The sequence below is a fragment of the Podarcis vaucheri genome (genome assembly GCF_965113315.1).
Source record: "Podarcis vaucheri genome assembly, chromosome: 8".
NCBI lineage: Eukaryota > Metazoa > Chordata > Lepidosauria > Squamata > Lacertidae > Podarcis > Podarcis vaucheri.
In genome coordinates, this window is record NC_138766.1 from 90693494 (window position 1) to 90715049 (window position 21556).

Genomic DNA, 21556 nt, shown 5'->3' on the forward strand with positions numbered 1-21556 from the left:
CAGATTTTAAGTCAATTAGACCCATTTTTTCCTCCCAGCTATATATATATATAAACCCTCTCCTGACCTTGGATTACTTCCTCCTAAGCTTCTGATTGCATTTTGATTGTGGCTGCATTGAATTTTGAAGACAGAGAGCACCCAAACTGGGATGATCAGTAGTTACCTTTGTCACACCACACAAGCTTTTTGTAAGGTAAAGGCATGTGTCTAGTTCACTTTGAGGTGGTAAACCTGAAAATGATTTTGGGTGGCAACATTTGGGATGAACTGGCTTGTGCAGAAATAAGTGTTTAAAAATTCCAAGAAGGACCTGATAGACTTTGCACAGAGAGCAAACTCCCCTTCCCCCTTTTCTCTAATAATATATGAACATAAAAACATAAGAAGTGTTTGCTGGATCAAGCCTAAGGCTCATCTAACCCAGCAACCAGTTTTCACAGTGGCCAATCAGATGCCTGTGGGAGACCCACAACTGGTATAACTTGGGATTACCCCATGGAGAGTTGATTGGCAATAGGTTCAGGACAGACAAAAGCAAGTATTTGCCAATGCAAAACCAACCTCCCGAATTCAGTGGCTTAGCGGGGGTTGCCAGTGTCCGGGGCTGTGGAGAGGGTATTGTGGAAGGGAAGCAGACAGAGCTTGTTTGCATATTCTATTGCCCAATGGTGTCTGCGCCACCCATAGGATTGCAACTGCAGAGATAGGAAAAGAAGAGTCATTCCACTGTCTGGAGAGGTCGCTTCCTAGTTTACATGGAGAAGCCATTTTCAATGGAGCCCATTGACAGAAGCACACAGCTATGTTGAGGCAGCACCAGGTGCTGAAATTTCAAGGCCCTAACAATTTTGTGCCCAGGGCACGGCAAAGAACGAGGGCAGGCATAGGCAAACTCGACCCTCCAGATGTTTTGGGACTACAACTCCCATCATCCCTGGCCACTGGTCCTGTTAGCTAGGGATGATGGGAGCTGTAGTCCCAAAACATCTGGAGGGCCGAGTTTGCCTATGCCTGAACTGGGGTATGATTGCTGTGGTTCCCATCTTTGAACGTTTCCTGTCACTGCCAAACTCATTTTCTCTGATATCTGCAGCAGATAGGCAGCTGTGGACAAAAGTGGGCTGGCTGAGAACAGATATTTCATCTGCCCAGTAGCAGATTCAGTCCTACAGAAGTAGCTCTCAAAAGCTGTTTTTATCTGATCAGTCGAGCTGAAGCAATATGCCTCGTCCTCCCTGAGGTGACCAACCTCTTTCAGGGCTTAGGGCTAGACCACTTCAGACTACTGGTGGGACCTCATATGACAGCGTAGTGCTCCTGGGAGGCAGGAGATTCCTGCACTCAGAAAAAATACCGTATTGGGGAGAAGTCTTGACTAGAACAAATCAGTATAACATGCCAGATTTCTCTGTATACAATTGTTGCTTTGGTTTTGTTTTCCCTATGGAGGAGCATCAAGAACCTAAGAGATCTGATGGATCAAGCCAAATAGCCCATCTATCTAGTTGTCTTTGTCCATGGAGTTTTCTTGGCAGGGATACTGGAGTGGCTTGCTGGTTCCTGCTCCAGGAAATATGGTCTGAAGCTCAACATCAAAAAAAACTAAGATCATGGCCACTGGTCCCATCACCTCCTGGCAAATAGAAGGGGAAGAAATGGAGGCAGTGAGAGATTATACTTTCTTGGGCTCCATGATCACTGCAGACGGTGACAGCAGTCACAAAATTAAAAGATGCCTGCTTCTTAGGAGAAAAGCAATGAGAAACCTAGACAGCATCTTAAAAAGCAGAGACCTCACCTTGCCAACAAAGCTCCGTATAGTTAAAGCTATGGTTTTCCCAGTAGTGATGTATGGAAGTGAGAGCTGGACCATAAAGAAGGCTGATTGCCGAAGAATTGATGCTTTTGTCTTATGGTGCTGGAGGAGACTCTTGAGAGTCCCATGGACTGCAAGAAGATCAAACCTCTCCATTCTGAAGGAAGTCAGCCCTGAGTGCTCACTGGAAGGACAGATCCTGAAGCTGAGGCTCCAATATTTTGGCCACCTCATGAGAAGAGAAGACTCCCTGGAAAAGACCCTGATGTTGAGAAAGATGGAGAGCACAAGGAGAAGGGGATGACAGAGGACAAGATGGTTGTACAGTGTTCTTGAAGCTACCAGCATGAGTTTGACCAAACTGTGGGAGACAGTGGAAGACAGGAGTGCCTGTCTAGTCCATCATCCTGTGGCCAACCAGATGCTTGGAAAGCCCCCAGGCATGATCTGAGTTCTTTCCCCTTCTGTCCCCCTCCCGGCAATTGGTATTAAGATGTATAACTGCCTCCAGGCATGGAGGCAGAACCTCACTTCCTTCACGGCTAGTAGCCTTTAGTCATATGAGTCTGCATCTTCACACTGAAGACACAGAAACAGCTTGATCACACTCACCCATCAAATAAAGAGTAAGCCTTTGGAACCTGGCTTTATTGGGGAGATAAATTTTGCAGCAGAGGTAGGCACTTTCTCCACGTTGCCTTGCGTGGAAATTCTTCTGTTTCTTTCCTAAGGATGCCCACTGTAGTCCGCTGAAGCTCCATCTAATGTTTCATTCAGAAGGTGCTTCATTCGTCTCTCTCTTTCTCTCTCTGGTGCTGCATTGCAGTGTCACACTGTGTGGAAGGCCGAGAGGGGACTGCAATTTCTGGGGCCTTTCCAGAAACTTGTTTTCAGATGCAATTAAATGTGCACAGATTTAATCCTTTGTTCCTGTGGCTCAAGAACTCCATCTATGAAGGTTGCTCTTCTGTTTCCCCAGAATTCAAACCACTGTCTTTATCCCCCACCCCAGGAATATTTCCCACTCATATTTATCCACACTCCAAAGGACCACATTGGGTGTTCTATTTATTATCCACTAGGGTGTTTGCACCCCACTGAAAAGCTTCCCCTGAAAGTGGAAATCACTCTGGGTGGTATTTAATGTGGTGCAATGGACAGCAATGGGAAAGAGGAAAAACCAACCCTTGCCCTTCACAATTGCTTTAGGTGCAAATCAGGTATTTTTAGACCCCCAAGTCTGATGCTTTAGCTGCACGTATTGTGAGATGGTATGTGGAATGTGGATTTGCATGACTTACAGGCACATATTGGCTAGTGTCCATGCTGTCACCATTGAAGACCAGCATTAAGGTGCTACAGGATCTTATCAATGGCTACTAGTCAGAGGTAGTATGGATTGAATACCAGTTTCTGAGTGGACTTGGAAAGTAGTAAAAGAATTCTGGCAGATGACATATGATGAATCTGGGGGGGGGCATGCTAAAAGCAACATTTCCCAAGAAAGCAGAAGCTTTTTTAAAGGACTATTAGGTGTCAAAATTCCAAATGACCAGGAGAGATTATTTATGTATGCAACTACTGCTGCCTGGACATTATTAACCTAGAGATGGAAGAAAGCACAGTCCCTATCAGGGAAGAATGGTAGAACAAATTGATGGACTATGCCGAAACGACAAAATTGACCATTAGAAATCAGGAAGACCAAAATTTCAATGGGGAAAATCTAAAAAATCATTGTAAACAACTAATTTTTTTAGTAGGGTTGGAAAGTTCGGCTATGGTTTTATTAAAGCCTTAACAAAATTGGATTAACAGAGAAGATACAGAAGAAAAAGTTAACATAAGGACCCACAAAAGGGGAGGAGGGAAGTCAAAGGGGATTTATAGATTTTGTCTTATTTTTTTCTCTTTCTGATTGCTTGTAAATATGAAAATCTAAAAATAAACTATATAGATTAAAAAAATGAATGCTAGTTTCTGGGACTCACAAGCGCAGAGTGTTGCTATTGTGCTCATGTTCTGCTTCCGGGCTTCACAAGGCTCCCCAGTTAGCCACTGAAATGCTGTCTGACATGGGCCTCTGTCCTGATTCAGCAGGTCTCTCCTTTTGTTCTTATGGAAGGGAATAGCAAAAGTAACCCTCTTGACCATCCACTTCCTTACAACCTCTTTTTTTGGGAGCCAGTGTGGTGTAGTGGTTAAGAGCGGTGGACTCGTAATCTGGTGAACCGGGTTCGCTTCCCCGCTCCTCCACATGCAGCTGCTGGGTGACCTTGGGCTAGTCACACATCTCTGAAGTCTCTCAGCCTCACTCACCTCACAGAGTGTTTTTTGTGGGGGAGGAAAGGAAAGGAGATTGTTAGCTGCTTTGAGACTCCTTAGGGTAGTGATAAAGCGGGATATCAAATCCAAACTCTTCCTCTTCCTCCTCTTCTTCTTCTTCTTCTTCTTCTTCTTCTTCTTCGACCATGACTACTGCCTTCCATCATCATCAGTTGACGGTATCAGTGTTGGACCTTGGAGTCTCACATTTCAGCGGCACCCTGTGTGAAGCCAAAATCCAGTACGCCCCTGCCTCTCACACTCCATTCCAAATTGTAGTTGTGGTGTCCCCTGCAGCAGCCCTGAGGCTCAGCACCTCGATAGACTTATCCTCCATGAATTTGCCTCATCCTCTTCTAAAGCCCTCAAATTGGGAGGGCATCACAAACTTTGATAGTAAAGTTGCTGGCATTCTCTACAGCACCTGGATAGGTGATTTTCAACCATTCTAGTGATGATCAAAAATAAGGTGTAGGTGGTGGTGGAAGAGAGAAAGAGAAGTCTTTATTGTGGGTTAAAAATTCAGAACAAAAATAGCACGGTTCCATGAATACAACTGCGAGTCATAAGACAGGTGATTAAAGCACACTGGGAAACACTGTCTTTTCCTTCATCTCTTTCCAATTTATCTGCAACCAGCAAAGAAAATGTTAAACGCTAATGCAGTAGAATAAAGTCCCGTGTTCTTATTGGTGGTGCCAGGACAACTCTGTAACCATGACAACATGCCGTTCAACTTATCTCCTATAAGATAATGATCTTCTGTTTTTCTACCCAAGCATCACCCATTCTTTTCTGTGTTTTTCAGAAAAATGCTGAAGGGGTGGGGTGGGGTTGGGGGTGACATGAACTGCTTGGACACCTATAAGTGGAGTCATCAGTCTGTAATTCTTCAGGTGGGTTGATGTGTTTAGTGGTTATGAGGCTGCATTTAACATCCTCAAGGCTTTTATTGGCTCCTTGAGGATCTGGAGAAGCTTTTTGCTTGGATATCAGACATGGAGTGGTGATTGCACAAACATCCCTCAGCGAGCATAAGGGGTGCAATAAAGCGCAACCAATTCCTGCAGGATTGTTCTCGTGCATCCAAGCAACTCTCATTGGCTGGATTGTTGGGGATAGGGAGTGCAGTATCAGCAAGGAACTAGGGCTAGATCAGCCTCCAGCAACTTGATGACCTTCAGACGTTTTGCAACAGTCTTAGCCAATACTGATGGGGGTGATGGGAGTTGTAGTCAGATTGGTGAAGATAGAGGCAATCCTCTGGGTTCTTAAAACATTTGTACAGTACACTAGCATAACATTTATTACTGTTACCTTCTTGAGGACACATAAGAATCACTGGTAGAATTCTCAGCACCCTCACTATTCCCAGATTTTAATAACAATATTTTTTTCTATGCCACCCATCTGTTTGGGTTGCCCTAGCCACTCTGGGCGCCTTCCAACAATTATGAAACTTCCCTATACAGGGCTGCCTTCAGATGTCTTCTAAAAGTCAGATAGTTGTTTATCTCCTTGACTTCTGACAGGAGGGCATTCCACAGGGCGGACACCACTACTGAGAAGACCCTCTGCCTGGTTCCCTGTAACCTCACTTCTTGCAGTGAAGGAACCAGCAGAAGACCCTTGGAGCTGGATCTCAGGGTCCAGGCTGAGGAATGGGAGAGGAGATATGGTCCCAGTGGCTGATCTCACTCACCAGTCTAGCAGCTGCATTCTGGATTAGTTGCAGTTTCCTTCAAAGGTAGCCCCATGTAGAGCGCATGAGAAACCATGAGAATTGAATGCATATAAACCCAATATAGGATTGCAGAGTCAGTTAATAGGCCAGTGCTGCTGGGTGGACAAATGAAGGCATCACCCATCTATCAAGGACGCACATGAAACCAAACCAGGAATTTGACCAGAACTGTGCAGGCAAGGGAGAAGAGTAACAAGTAGAGAACTTGTCGCAGGCCCAGCCAGCATGGTCAGTGCTCAGGGATGATGTGAGTCATAATCTAAAACATCTGAAAGACACTAGACTGGAGAAAGCTGGAGCAGACACTCAGTGGCGTAGCGTGGGGGGTGCCAGGGGTGCCGGCCGCACCAGGCGCAGCATTTGGGGGGGCGTGTTTGGCCGGCCCTCCTCAAGGAAGCAGGAACCCCACTGTCCTCGGACCTCCTCCGAAGGCTGGCAGTGGGGCGGAGAGACCTCCTCCCGCCGCCAGCCTTCGGAAGGCTGCTTCGAAGCCTCGCGGTGGGGCGGAGAGACCTCCTCCCGCCGCCAGGCTTCGGAAGGATGCTCCGAAGCCTGGCGGTGGAGTGGAGAGACCTTCTCCCCGCGCCAGCCTTCGGATGGCTGTCCTGAAGACTTGTGGTGGGAGCAGTGGCGTAGCGTGGGGGTGCAGGGGGGGCCTGCTGCACCTGGCACAACATCTGGGGGGGCACGGAAGAGACTCGAGTGCTAAAATCCACGGGTTAGGGGGCGCAAATTACTTGCCTTGCCCCGGGTGCTGAGAACCCACGCTACGCCACTGCAGACACTGTAAGGTTAGATAGACTCATGCTCTGACTTCGTATAAGTTCAAGGTACAACATTCACCTTGCATGCAGAAGTTCCAGGTTTAGTCGCTGGCATCTTGAGGTTGGGCTAGGAATGTCCCTGTCTGAAACCTTGGGGAGCCAGTGAATGTTGAGCTAGATAGAGCAGAGATCTGACTTGGTGTAAGGCATCTTACTATGCGCTTGTAGTTTATGTGCATGTGGAGTCTGCAAGCAACCCATTATTTGGCTAATCGTAGCAATTAATCTAACACCCCCGTGGTTTGCTTGATGTTCGTAACCGGCTAGAGAATTGCAGAGATCTGAATAAACTTGCATGGAGTGTAAAAGCAACTCCCAAAATCTGTTTAGTTTGCTTCAGCTGTGCCTTCTTAATGCATTAGGCAACAGAATCCTCCCAATGATCTGCTGTTTAGATAATCTGAACTAAAATAGCCCCTCTTCCTGGGGAATATTTTTGAATGCTTGATCTGCCAAAGGCAGACTTTTTTCTTCTTTTTTTTAACATCAACCAACATTTACTTTCTGAATTATGCATGATTCACCAAAACAGTTGCTCTTGGCAGTTGCTGCTCAGCAGGAAATTCTCTTTGAGTATGTTTCCCCCCAGTTTTCTTAAAATTAAAAGTGAGTTGGACAAATGTACCGGGACGACATTTGTTTGGGTGAGAATCTGTCTCTTTCCATAGGCTCCTTCCAGGCTACACAAGACACTTCTGAGTGGAGATGTACAATGCAGCTCAAACTGAATGGTCGAGGAGAAAATAGGAGACAGGAGGATGTTGGGAAACCAATTAATTCTGCAAAATAGATAATAATCTCTAGTTTTGCAGTCTGCCTTAGAAACCACGGGCACTTAAAGCAAGACTGTGCAGCAGGACCTGCCAAATCAAACACCATCCATGGTTGGCTGCTAATTGGATGACCTCCCCATTTTTCTTCTACACTCCAAGACAATCAGTCAAAATAATAAGTTTGCTGAGCTTCTGGTGGGCCAAGGATTGGGTAGGCCAACATTAAAATTACTGCACTGTATGTGAAAACACTTGTTCATCAAGGCTATTGTACCAAGAGGTCACTCAGTGGCACTTGGAGACTCCTGCTGACAGACTCTGATGATTTACTGCAGAATGCATGTAGCATTAAGAGCTGTGTACAACGGGACTCTTAATGTTCTGAAACTCCAGATGCTTCCAAACGACCTGTTGAGTGAGTATTATAATGATTTTGATTGCAATGAGGTTATACGATGCTGGGTATTTAATGAGGATTCATTCTGATTTTTGTAGGAAGCTAGACGACGTTGCATCAAAGCAAGTGTCCTACCATTTTCACTGCATCCCCTTCATTGCTTTCCTTATTGCGAAAAAGTCCGATTAGTTGGGTGAAGTGGGATTGTTGCGCAAAACTTCCCAACAGACTAAAATTGCAACCTGCATTGGCTGGCGTGATAGTGAATTCCACCCAGAAATAGTCCAAAAATTGGAAGCACCGTCATTTGTGGGGAGAAAAATTGTGTGCAAGAGAGAGAAAGGGAGGCATTCATTGGAGATTTCCAGGAAGAGGAGAAGTTTTCCAACAGCTTCTTGGGAGTGGGGCTCCGTCGCTGTTAGTCATGGCAGTAATTCCTCTTCCCCTGGTTTTGTTGTTTCCATTGTAAGTGTCAACAGCAGCAACTGTGTCGGCAGCCTTGCCTCTATTGTGCACCCCACCCCATGGGATGCCCTGTGATTCTGAGCCACTGTGGGAAGAAAATGGAGGCTGCCACACACAACTAAAGAACTGGGGGAGGGGGGAATATTCTGCAAAGTGGACTTTTCTTGTGGGGACATGGTGAGAAAAAGAAAAACTCTTCTGAGAGATGTCAGTTCAATGCTGATCATAACCGACAATATGCTGGCATATAATGAAGAACCCATTTAATGATTTGTTGATCTGTGACATTTCCTTTGTATTCCACCCTTCCTCCCAGAACCTGGACTGGCAGATGGCTTCCTGTGCAATGCCCACACCTCCTTAGCTTCAACTATACAACCACACTGGATGCCTTTAGAAAATTGTCTTGTCTCTTCACTGTGGTGGAGCCTGGTACTCTGTAGGAATGACCAGAAGCTGGTGAATTCTTTCTTTCTTTCTTTCTTTCTTTCTTTCTTTCTTTCTTTCTTTCTTTCTTTCTTTCTTTTTTTCTTTCTTTGGCAATCCCCCATAGTCAAGTAAGATAAGATTGTCTTCCACGAACAACATGGTTTTAACAGTGAGTCCCCGTAAGTGACTGCAGAGGCCAATTCTGGATCCACGCGTCCTTCCACAGTGGGGACATTGGTTTCCAGGCGGAAGTTGTTCACGGTGTGGATTTGCCAAGCATGACTTCCTCTTAGCATGCTTCTCTCTTATGTCCTGAGTTTGAGTGTCTTCAAATCCCATGACTGTTAGGATATTTCCTAACAGTCAATACGGGAGATCGATGGATCGTCAAGCAGACGGCTTGGGGCCATGATGGACTTTGTCTCCCTGGCAGTATCCCAACAATGACACCTTTGGTAAAGGCTGTTCTCCAACTGGAGTGCTCGCAGGCGAGTGTTTCCCAATTGTTGGTGTTTATATTACATTTTTAAAGATTTGCCTTGAGACAGTCTTTAAACCTCTTTTGTTGACCACCAGCATTACGCTTTCCATTTTTAAGTTAGGAATAGAGTAGTTGCTTTGGAAGACGATCATCAGGCATCCGCACAACATGACAAGTCCAATGAAATTGATGCTGGTGAATAAGCCGTGAGACATGGAGCAAGCTTGCTTCCTGCTACTTCAGAGAGGGTGCCCCAGACCAATAGATCCAAATTACTAAAAAGGAGATTCCAGTTACACATTAGGAATCTGATAATAGGAGCTGTTGGATGGTGGAATGAACACCCTCAGAAAGTGGTAACTCTCTTCAATGGCCATCTGTTGGGGGTTCTTCACCTGTGATTCCTGCATCGCAGGAGGAGGTTATGCTAGATGTCTCTTGCAGGAGCTTCCAGCTATACAATTCTATGATTCTATAATTGTTTATTCTTCTTGGTGTCTGTTCATTGTCATTCTGCTACTGCTTCCCTTTAGACCCCTTTTCTCTTATTTTCCAATGGTCTCCCAACAATCAGGGATGATGCAGTGGATGCAACTATGTAGCACTATATAGCCAAACAAGTTTGGTTATGCGCTGAAGTCACTGAGGCAGTTTTAGAGCGATGGCAAGTCAGTGATGCTTCCTGCACTGCTCACCTAGGTAATCCCAGCTGCTGAGGGATGAAAAGGGAGAAGCAGTCTATTCATTGAAATCATTTGCTTCATCTCTAGGTTATCACTTTCGCGCAACTCACTAAAAGATGAGGCTGAGTTTTGATCCCAATTAAAATGTTTGCTAAAATTTTCCCCGCTTCAAGCCTATGGAACCATCCGATCATTGCTCAACGCTGAGGCTTGTGGGCAGCTTCCAGGCATTCTCTATACAGCCAGCACCAACCTGAAATGGCACCGTTTCAGCTCAAAATAGCAAGCTAAAGGCAGAGACATTTTGTATTTGCTGGAGGCAGAGTTGCTAAGAAACAGCTACCGCAGGGATGGAAACCCACAAAAGGGATGACAGTTGCCAACCATCACGAGCAGGAGGGAACGTCATGGAGCAAAACGTTGCTCTGGAGACAGGCAAGGGGTTCTCCATCTCTAGAGAGTATAGTTATTCCAGATTCCATGGAAGGATGCTTCATTGGCTACCTCTGGAATAACCAATGTGAGCAGGTTGGGAGACAGTTTATCTCTGACTACAGGAATGTAACAATAAGAATAAGAATAAGAATAAGAATAAGAATAACAATAACAATAACAATAACAATAACAATAACAATAACAATAACAATAATTTATTATTTATACCCCGCCCATCTGGCTGAGTTTCCCCAGGCACTCTGGGTGGCTTCCAGTCAAATATTAGAAACAATACAGCATCAAGTATTAACAACTTTCCTAAACAGAGCTGCCTTCAGCTGTCTTTTAAAGAGAAGATAGCTGCTTATTTCCTTCACATCTGAAGGGAGGTCGTTCCACAGGGCGGGCACCACCACCGAGAAGGTCCTCTGCCTGGTTCCCTGTAACCTCACTTCTCGCAATGAGGGAACCACCAGAAGGCCCTCAGCCCTGGACCTCAGTGTCCTTGCTGAATGATGGGGGTGGAGACGCTCCTTCAGGTATACAGGACCGAGGCCGTTTAGGGCTTTAAAGGTCAGCACCAACACTTTGAATTGTGCTCGGAAACAATAATTCAGTCTCTTAATCATGGGGGGGGGGGGACAGGACAAAGCAAAACCACTTGTTTCCTGCTGCTCCAGAGGGCAGGACCTGAACCTTTGGATTCAAATTACAAGGAAGGAAATCCAGACTAAGAGCCAGAATAGACTACCTTGGAAGCTGGGCGACTGTCCTTCACTGGAGGTTTTTAAGCAGAGGTTGAGTGGTCATCCTCCAGGGAGTTTTTAGTCGCTAATCTTGCATTGCAGGGGTTGGACGAGCCCAAATATACAATTCTATAATTCCATGAAATGTTGCAATGAGGGCAAAATCTACTGGGTGAGATGCCTGGGTGAGATGCCTGTTATTGATAGGACTGCCCCTAAATTGATTACAACAAGAAGCCTCCTAGAGTGTTGGACTAAGACCCAGTAGAACTGGGTTCAAATCCCCACTCAGCCATGTAGGTCACTGGGTGTCCTCGAGCAACTCACTGCCTCTCAGCCTGTTGTTGTTTAGTCATTTAGTTGTGTCCAACTCTTCGTGACCCCACGGACCAGAGCATGCCAGTCACTCCTCTCTTCCACTGCCTCTCGCAGTTTGGTCAAACTCATGCTGGTAGCTTCAAGAACACTGTCCAACCATCTCGTCCTCTGTCGTCCCCTTCTCCTTGTGCCCTCCATCTTTCCCAACATCAGGGCCTTTGCCAGGGAGTCTTCTCTTCTCCTGAGGTGGCCAAAGTATTGGAGCCTCAGCTTCACGATCTGTCCTTCCAGTGAGCACTCAGGGCTGATTTCCTTCAGAATGGAGAGGTTTGATCTTCTTGCAGTCCATGGGACTCTCAAGAGTCTCCTCCAACACCATAATTCAAAAGCATCAATTCTTCAGTGATCAGCCTTCTTTATGGTCCAGCTCTCACTTCCATACAGCGTCTCAGTGTAGCCTACCTTAAAGAGGGAGAACCCTTACATGCCACCTTGAGCACCTGGGAGGACAAGTCAGATATAAATGCCATAAACAAGGATATAACTCACACCAGTTCTCTATGGAGAACTTTGGGCTCAAATATTGTGTTCTGGGAGAGTGAAACATTGTCCATCCCCATGCACCAATAAGATCCATATCAAATAGTGATAGTTCCGGATTCTTATTATTTTTTAAAAATATTTTCCACTAGAATATATGAACAAAAGAAGAGCTCTGCTGGATCAGACCAAAAATGGCCCCTCCAGGCCAGCACCCTTTTCTCACTGCGGCCAATCAGAATTTGACCACAAGAAACCCCTCCAGTGTTTTCCAGCTGGTGGTATTCAGAAGCATTGCCTTCAATAAACCTCTCCTCCATAAATTTGTCTAATTCCTTTTTTAAAGCCATCTAGATTGGTGGCCATCAGTGTTTCCCGTGGGAGGGAGTTCCACAGTTTAACCATGTGCTGTGTGAAGAAGGATAAAAGGAAGTCAGCCAGACAGGTTGGCAGCAGATTCAGGGACATACAAAAGAAAGGACTTCTTCTGACAGCACATTCTTAATATATGGAATTAGCTGCCATATGATGAAATGGCTGCTGGGTTAATTAGGGATGCTTGAAAGGCTGCGCAAATTCATCTGCAATTGACCTGATCTGCACTTCTTGGTCACCTCTGGGTTTATTTTATTTTATTAGCATATAAAACACATACATATACATTTACACAATACACGTACACCACTCACTACCTAATTTTCATAACATAAAACATACCTACATTACTCTATATAATACCTACCTATACTATACATATCAGTTCTGGGTTTCACACTTTCCCAAATGTTGTGATGCAGTTCTTGGTGTGTGTGTGTGTTTGTGTGTGTGTGTGTGTGTGTGTGTGTGTTGTATATAAATGTGTATTTTTGAGGGGGTTTTTTGTTTTTGTTTTTAAAAACAAACATACTTTGTAGATAAATTCAGGTGTGGAATACAACAGGATTATGAATGAAATCATGTGGAAGTGACATGGTCCAGAAGGAGTCTGACCCAATCCCTAGCTAAGATGGCTTTTTCTTAAGTATACCCTGGTTATTGACAGCTAAATGTAAATTCCATCTTCAGAGGCAGTCAGTCTTTGAAAACCAATTGATATGGTTTCGTAGGGTGGGAAACTCTAATAATAACAACACATTTTTGTACGTTCTTTTCACTAATACATGCACAATCCGTATATGAATCATTGTACAAAATCCTTGGCTGAAGAATTGCACTGATAACAATTCAATACAGGGAACCAGGCAGAGGGCTTTCTCGGTGGTGGCACCCGCCCTGTGGAACGTCCTCCCAACAGATGTCAAAAAGAAAAGCAGCTTCCAGACTTTTAGAAGACATCTGAAGGCAGTCCTGTTTAGGGAAGCTTTTAATGTTTGATGCATTACTGTACTTTAATATTTTGTTGGAAGCCGCCCAGAGTGGCTGGGGTATAAATAATAATAATAATAATAATAATAATAATAATAATAATAATAATAATAATAATTATTATTATTATTATTATTATTATTATTATTACTGGATCAGGCCAATGGCCCATTTAGTCCAGCATCCTGTTCTCACAGTGGCCAAGGGGAAATTTGCAAGCAGGATCTCTCAGAATCCTACCCAATCTACAGCAGACCCCATGAACAACATGCCAGAAGATTAACAGTTCTGTTGCGTTTAAGCATTGTTGTTTTGCCTCATGGATGTTCAGGCCCCCTCGCTCTGCTCCCCTGCCCTCGTTCCTGCTGATCAGCTCCATTACTAACATCTGCATTTTGACTGCCTGGCTTTTTATTCTTATTCCCTCCCCATTCCCCTCGTCTCCAACTGAAGCTGAAATGAGGCCGGAGGCCAGAGCTGTCCACTCTCATTGACTCTAGGGGCTAGATTAGACTCAAAAGGCTCTCTGGCCTCGCGGGGGGAAGGCAGCAAAATCCCATCTCTTGCGTTCTGCCTCTGGTCCGTGTGCTCAGCTCTCCATCAGTGAGGTTCGGCCATCTTTTGTTTATTTAACCTCCTCCTTAGCCCTCCAGCAGTGGCCGTGTGCTTCCCTCTTCCCATTCCCTCTCCTTGGTGAAAGGACTGCCCCACCTTTCTCCAGCTTGTCATTAGACTATGTTTATGTAGGCATATGGTCTCTGTGGCACTGATGAGCTCCATTGGTGCTTTTCTCACATTGGTGACCGGCTCGGTTTTGCAAGGAGGAAGGCAGCAGGGTGAAAAGAGAGGCTGGCTTAGCTCAACCATAGCTTGATGCAACTCCTCTGCCTGCAATCGCGTATGCTTCCCTGGGTTCACTAGGCTACAGTTTGTTTGAGGCGAAGCTGGAAGACCCTTAGTTGTGTGTGTGTTTTTAAAGAACCACACGCCCTTCTGATTAGAGCAAAGAATGCTGGGAAGGGAGGAAGGAAGGGAGGGAGGGAGGGAGGAAGGGAGAGAATAATTTCCTTAGAAGAAACTTTCTTCCAAACCGCCCTGCCAGCTTGGTTCAGACCCTCCAAGTTTCGCTATTTTCCAGGGACAGCCTGGATTTACAGAAGCTGTTCCAGTTTCCGGGTCATGTGGCCAGCATGACTAAGCCACTTCTGGCGAACCAGAGCAGCACAATTAAACACCATTTACCTTCCTGCTGGAGCGGTACCTATTTATCTACTTGCACTTTGACGCGCTTTCAAACTGCTAGGTTGGCAGGAGCAGGGACCGAGCAACAGGAGCTCACCCCGTCGTGGGGATTCAAACCGCTGACCTTCTGATCAGCAAGTCCTAGGCTCTGTGGTTTAACCCACAGTGCCACCCGCGTCCTGCTACTTTTCCTTAGGATGTCCCTATTTTCATTGGAGAAAGACTGGAGGGTATGGAGTTATGCGACCCCCTTGCCAAGGAGATAAGTAACTATACAACCTTTCGAAGACATCTGAAGGCAGCCCTGTATAAGGAAGTTTTTTAAAAAAATGTTTATTGTTTTATTATGTTTCTATGTATGTTGGAGGCCACCCAGAGTGGCTGGGGCAGCCCAGTCAGATGGGCGGGGTATAAATAATAAAATCTTCTTCTTCGTGGAATAGGATGTCTAGCATACTTCTCAGGGTTGTTATGAGGGTAAAATGAGGAGAACTATGCATGCCTCCCTTTGCTCCATGGAGGAATGTTGGGATATAAATGCAATAAATATATAAAATATAGTCTCAGAGAAAGGATTTTGTGAGCGGAGCAAAGGTGGCTTTTTTGTGTGGCGTTAGGTATGTGAGAGACTGTGGGCGTTAGGTATGTGAGAGACTGTGGGTTTTGTTTGCAGGTTATTGGAAGCTGGGAAGTTTTGGTGGGTCAAAGAGAGAAGAGCAGGGGTTGAATAGCTGTAACCCGAGGGCCGCATGTGGCCCTCAGCTTCATTTCATGTGAGTGGGGGGCCTGGCACAGAGAGGGTGAAAAGGTGAGAGAGGGTAGGATGGTGAACAGAGAGGGAATTTTGGAAAGTATCTGTAAGCAAGCTCTGGGAGGGTGACCTAGAATCATAGAATCATAGAATCATAGAATCATAGAGTTGGAAGAGACCACAAGGGCCATCGAGTCCAACCCCCTGCCAAGCAGGAAACACCATCAGAGCACTCCTGACATATGGTTGTCAAGCCTCTGCTTAAAGACCTCCAAAGTAGGAGACTCCACCACACTCCTTGGCAGCAAATTCCACTGTCGAACAGCTCTTACTGTCAGGAAGTTCTTCCGAATGTTCAGGTGGAATCTTCTTTCTTGTAGTTTGGATCCATTGCTCCGTGTCCGCTTCTCTGGAGCAGCAGAAAACAACCTTTCTCCCTCCTCTATGTGACATCCTTTTATATATTTGAACATGGCTATCATATCACCCCTTAACCTCCTCTTCTCCAGGCTAAACATGCCCAGCTCCCTTAGCCGTTCCTCATAAGGCATCGTTTCCAGGCCATTGACCATTTTGGTTGCCCTCCTCTGGACACGTTCCAGTTTGTCAGTGTCCTTCTTGAATTGTGGTGCCCAGAACCTGACTCTCCCTGGCCAGATGTTTGTCACTGACAACTTCCATGATCCCTAGCTAGCAGGACCAGTGGTCAGGGATGATGGGAATTGTAGTCTCAAAACATCTGGAGGGCCAAGGTTGAGGAAGCCTGCTCTACGCCCTTAACAAACTACATCTCCCAGAATTCTTTGGGGAAATCCGTGACTTTTTAAAAGTTGTATCAGGGAGCTCCAAATGCGTGGTGTGACTTGCCTGAAAGAACGGCTGAGTTGTGTTCTTGTTCTAGATTAGGCAGAGCCTAACTCTTAATCCAGCCTGGAGGTCTTCTCATTCTTGACAAGACGGAGCTCCTTCTCTCTCTCAACCTCTGGTTCCCCCAAAACAGGTTTTGTTCCCTCACCCCACCTTGCCTCCCTACCCCATTAATAACAACTGCCGTTGCTACGGACAGGTGAGTTATTGCGAGGAACGGTCAACAGGCGTTCATTGCCTTCAGAAATGGAAGACAGATGGCGGGCCGGGAAGAAAATAGGGGATCCATCCATAACTCAGCTCGACAGCCAAAGAGTGACATTTCAGAGGTGCTGTGCACATATGTAGGGTGCCTTAAGGCAGCCACCAAGGTTATCCGAATGGCGTGTCTGCCTGAGGGGAGGGGAAGCAAAGGAAGGGTGAAATCATGGATGTCCAGTAATTTAACAAGACCGTAATAAATTCTACAGCTAAGTCAGCACCACTCACTGGCTTTTCAGAATGGTTTCTACCAAATAAACCGGTCTTTATTCATTTTTTATTTTGCCCTCCCTTGAGAAAGCACTTGTTTGTTTGCTTAAATGGCAGCCCGTAGCAAGTGCCTGGTGGAGTGATTTATTCCAACGTTTTCCCTGCTGGGGGCCACTTTCCCTCCAGGGCAATATTCCAGGGGCCATATACCAAAGGTGGCAAAAGTGGGTGTAGCCACTCAAACTCTACTCTCCCTCCAGGACAACAAGATGGATAAGGAACGCTGCTCCAAAGTTACCTTCCAGCTTGGTAAAATCAAGAGAGAAGGCTGTAGAGCAGGAGCAGTGAAAGGTGTGGTGGCCGGGGATAAATCCTGAGGGCCTGATGGAGGGCACTGGAGGGCCTGAGCATCAGGGAATCACCTGCTGGCATCTGGCAGGAAATAAAGCAAAGGGTGGGAGTCTCATTCGTGGTCTTATTGGCATCCACCCATCTCAGGAGACACCTTTGGGTATGAAATCAAACTGTTGGAAGGTTGCAGTACCTGCTGTATCTGTAGAGACTGATATGGGAGTAACTGGAATGGGTTACTTCCGGGTTTCGGCGGTCGCACATGTGCAGAAGCACCGAATCACAACCTGCACGTGCGCAGACATGGGTTGTGAACGCTGCAGGTTGCGAACGTGCATGGATCATGTTCGCAACCTGAGTGTCCACTGTACAGTACAGTAAAGGTAAAGGTAAAGGGACCCCTGACCATTAGATCCAGTCGTGGCCGACTCTGGGGTTGCGGCACTCATCTCGCTTTATTGGCCGAGGGAGCCGGTGTACAGCTTCCGGGTCATGTGGCCAGCATGACTAAGCTGCCTCTGGCGAACCAGAGCAGCGCACGGAAATGCCGTTTACCTTCCCGCTGGAGCGGTACCTATTTATCTACTTGCACTTTGACGTGCTTTCAAACTGCTAGGTTGGCAGGAGCAGGGACTGAGCAACGGGAGCTCACCCCGTCACGGGGATTTTAACCTCCAACCTTCTGATCGGCAAGTCCTAGGCTCTGTGGTTTAACCCACAGCACCACCCGCATCCCTTGTACAGTACAGTAGAATATAGTAAATTTAAAAATGGATATAAAACCAGAAATAGTATCTATGCCTCTCTGCAAGGGGACTGGCTATTCTTCTACAGTTCTCAATGACATTTTGTTGTGAACAGGGATTTTCAACTCCGACAAACATGAAAGATCAGGAAAAAGAGAGGCTTCTTTGTGCTGGTGAGGAGATGAGAGTTTGTTTGTCTCAAATGAGACCTACTATAAATGAGATTAGCCGGCAAAAGCAAGCTTACACCTCTAATTGACTTTTAAAGGTACATAATGCATGTAAAAAGCTTGTTTATAATTATATTTTGGGAAGTATTCATGTTCTTGCACAGCTGCATTGTTATAAACTTTCTGATTGTCCTGTGATCGTATTATAAAGTACAGTGGTACCTCAGTTCTCGAACAGAATCCGTTCCGGAAGCCCATTTGGCTTCCGAAAGATTCAAAAACCGAGGCATGGCTTCCCATTGGTTGCAAGAGCTTCTTGCACTCAGCAGAAGTGCAGTCACACATTCAGGTTCTGAAAAAATGTTTAAAAAAATCGAAGCATTTACTTCCGGGTTTTGGGCGTCCGAGAACTGAAATGGGTTATCTCCTGCTTGGATTACTGCAATGCGCTCTACGTGGGGCTACCTTTGAAGGTGACCCGGAAACTACAACTAATCCAGAACGCGGCAGCTAGACTGGTGACTGGGAGCGGCCGCAGAGACCACATAACACCGGTCTTGAAAGACCTACATTGGCTCCCAGTACGTTTCCGAGCACAATTCAAAGTGTTCGTGCTGACCTTTAAAGCCCTAAACGGCCTCGGTCCAGTATATCTGAAGGAGCGTCTCCACCCCCATCGTTCTACCCGGACACTGAGGTCCAGCGCCGAGGGCCTTCTGGTGGTTCCCTCACTGCGAGAAGCCAAGTTACAGGGAACAAGGCAGAGGGCCTTCTTGGTAGCGGCGCCTTCCCTGTGGAACACCCTCCCACCAGATGTCAAAGAGAACAACAACTACCAGGCTTTTAGAAGACATCTGAAGGCAGCCCTGTTTAGGGAAGCTTTTAATGTTTGATGTATTATAGTATTTTAATATTCTTTTGGAAGCCGCCCAGAGTGGCTGGGGAAGCCCAGCCAGATGGGTGGGGTATAAATAATAAATTATTATTATTATTATTATTATTATTATTACGACAACGGAGGCGTTCAGGAACCGAGGTACCACTGTAGTTGTGTTCTATGTTATAAGTCAAGCACTGCTGTGCGTTGTTTCTTTTTGTTTTCCAGTGTATTTGATATCAAGAAAAAAACTCGGTGTGGCATAAGCAAATTTTAATTCTGAAAGTGTGGCCCAGAGAGAAAAGTCTGAGAACCACTGTCCTAGACAAAGGGTCTACAGTGGTACCTCGGGTTACATATGCTTCAGGTTACATATGCTTCAGCTTACAGACTCCGCTAACCCAGAAATAGTGCTTCAGGTTAAGAACTTTGCTTCAGGATGAGAACAGAAATCGTGCTCCGGCGGCGCAGCGGCAGCAGCAGGAGGCCCCATTAGCTAAAGTGGTGCTTCAGGTTAAGAACAGTTTCAGGTTAAGTACGGACCTCCAGAATGAATTAAGTACTTAACCCGAGGTACCACTGTAATGGCAATACTTAGGTAGCAAGCCTATAGCCAAAGGAGCCTGTTTGACTAGTTCAACAATCGAATCCTCCATTCAATTTTTTAACCCTTTCTGGATTCAGGCTCAGGGCCTCAGACTGACCCCACAAACACTATTATAGAGGAGGAGGACTCTTAGCTCAGAGGTAGTCCTTAGTCACTGTGTGCATGATGGTTTCATGCTCCCACATTCACACTCTCAGCCCTATTGCCGGAGGTCCTTTAATGGGACAAAGCTCCTAGCTTGAGACCCCAAAAGACCTACCATCAGACAATGGCAGGTAATACATATCAGTGACCTGCCATATGTCTGCTTATTAATGTGATTAATGTCCCCACGTGTACATGCTGTGCTGCAGCTTCCGTGCGGAGTTGTTGCGCATGTGATAGTTGCATATTAAGATCTGCACGCAGTTTTTTTTAAAATGTGCCCTTTCCACATACAAAACTCAATTATCCGATGCTGTCGTAAATTGTGAATGTTTTGGGCGTGCTTGGATGCAAGTTGCTACTGCCCTCTACTGGAGAGAAATCTAACTAGTTAAATATGGGCAGATTTAAATGAAATCCATTCAGCTCAGGGCAAACTCAGACCTCCTATTTCACAGACGAGAAACTGAGGTTCTCAGACAAGGGGGGCACCCAAGATCACCCCAGGTGGCTCAATGACTAAGTAAGGTAAAGGTAAAGGGATCCCTGATCATTAGGTCCAGTCGTGACCTGGATTTACAGAAGCAGTCCCAGTTTCTTATTTGATCCCGGAATGTCCTGTTTTTCCTTAAAGGTAAAGGGACCACTGACCCTTAGGTCCAGTTGCGGATGACTCTGGGGTTGCGGTGCTCATCTTGCTTTATTGGCTGAGGGAGCTGGTGAACCAGAGCAGCGCACGGAAACGCTGTTTACCTTCCCGCCGGAGCAGTACCTATTTATCTACTTGCACTTTGACGTGCTTTCGAACTGCTAGGTTGGCAGGAGCAGGGACCGAACAACGGGCGCTCACCCCGTTGCAGGGATTCGAACCGCCGACCTTCTGAACGGCAACTCCTAGGCTCTGTGGTTTAACCCACAGCGCCACCCGTGTCCCAGTACAATGGCTAAGTAACCTGGGGCAAAACATTGGCCGCTGTCTTCATGCTGATTTTTGTAAGGCTTTTTAGTCTTACAAAATTTCCGGAAGCCCTTTTAGCCAAAGAGGGTGGTAAAAATGCTTCAAATAAATAAATAAGTACTGCCCTTCATGACATTTGCTTAGGTCTTATGCAGAACTTTGTTTTATGCCCCCAGAACTGTGTGAAATATGATGATTGCTGCAGACTTGAACAAACGTTTGAATGTTTCCTAAAATTAGTTCCGATGATGACATGTTTATATTTTCAAGAATTCAGCTTATTTCCCTCAAATTGAAGGTATTGTTCACATTGCCACAGTTTAATTAAAGCTGCATGTTAAGTCTATTTATTTTTAGTCCTCCTCTCTTTCGAAATGTATTTTCGAGATTTGTTCAGCATGAACTCAAAATGGCAATTATATTGACATCCCCCCCCCCTTGAGATGTCCATATGCAACATTCAGGGAGGGTTTAAGGGAATGACATCATCATTATTATTAATTTATTACCCACCCTTCACCCTAAAGTCCCAGGGTGGGTGACAGCATTAAAACAACATTAAACAGCAGCTTAAAACAACTTACAACCATAAAAATAAGGTGGGTAATAGAAACATGCACCACAAATATCAGAACCCAGGGTAAATAGATATGTCTTCAGCATCCTCTGGAAGCTGTATAATGAAAGCAGCAGATGCAACTTTGGGGAGGGAATTCCACAGCTTAGGGGCCACCACAGAGAAGGTCCTGTCTCAGGTTGCCACCAATTGAGGCTCTGAAGGTGGAGGAACTACTAATAGGGTTTCTACTGCCTATCTCAGCTCCCAAGAAGGTCTGTCGGGAAGAAGCCAGCCTTTCAGATATTTGGGGCCTGAGGTATCATCACCATCAACCCCATATGCAGGGCAAAATCCCAGGGAAGATGAGAGTTGTGCTCCACCTAGAGACTCACAGCTTTCTCTTTTCTTTTCTTTTTTTAAAAAAGAGTTTTATTTATACTTTGCAAGTTTATACATTTCACTAATTTTA

General features: G+C 45.7%; 1 protein-coding gene across 9 annotated transcripts in view; it reads left to right on the forward strand.

The window, feature by feature from the left end:
• ADGRB1 (adhesion G protein-coupled receptor B1) overlaps positions 1-21556 on the forward strand; it is a 388463-nt gene that overhangs the window by 83121 nt on the left and 283786 nt on the right. The gene's annotated exons all lie outside the window — the stretch shown is intronic.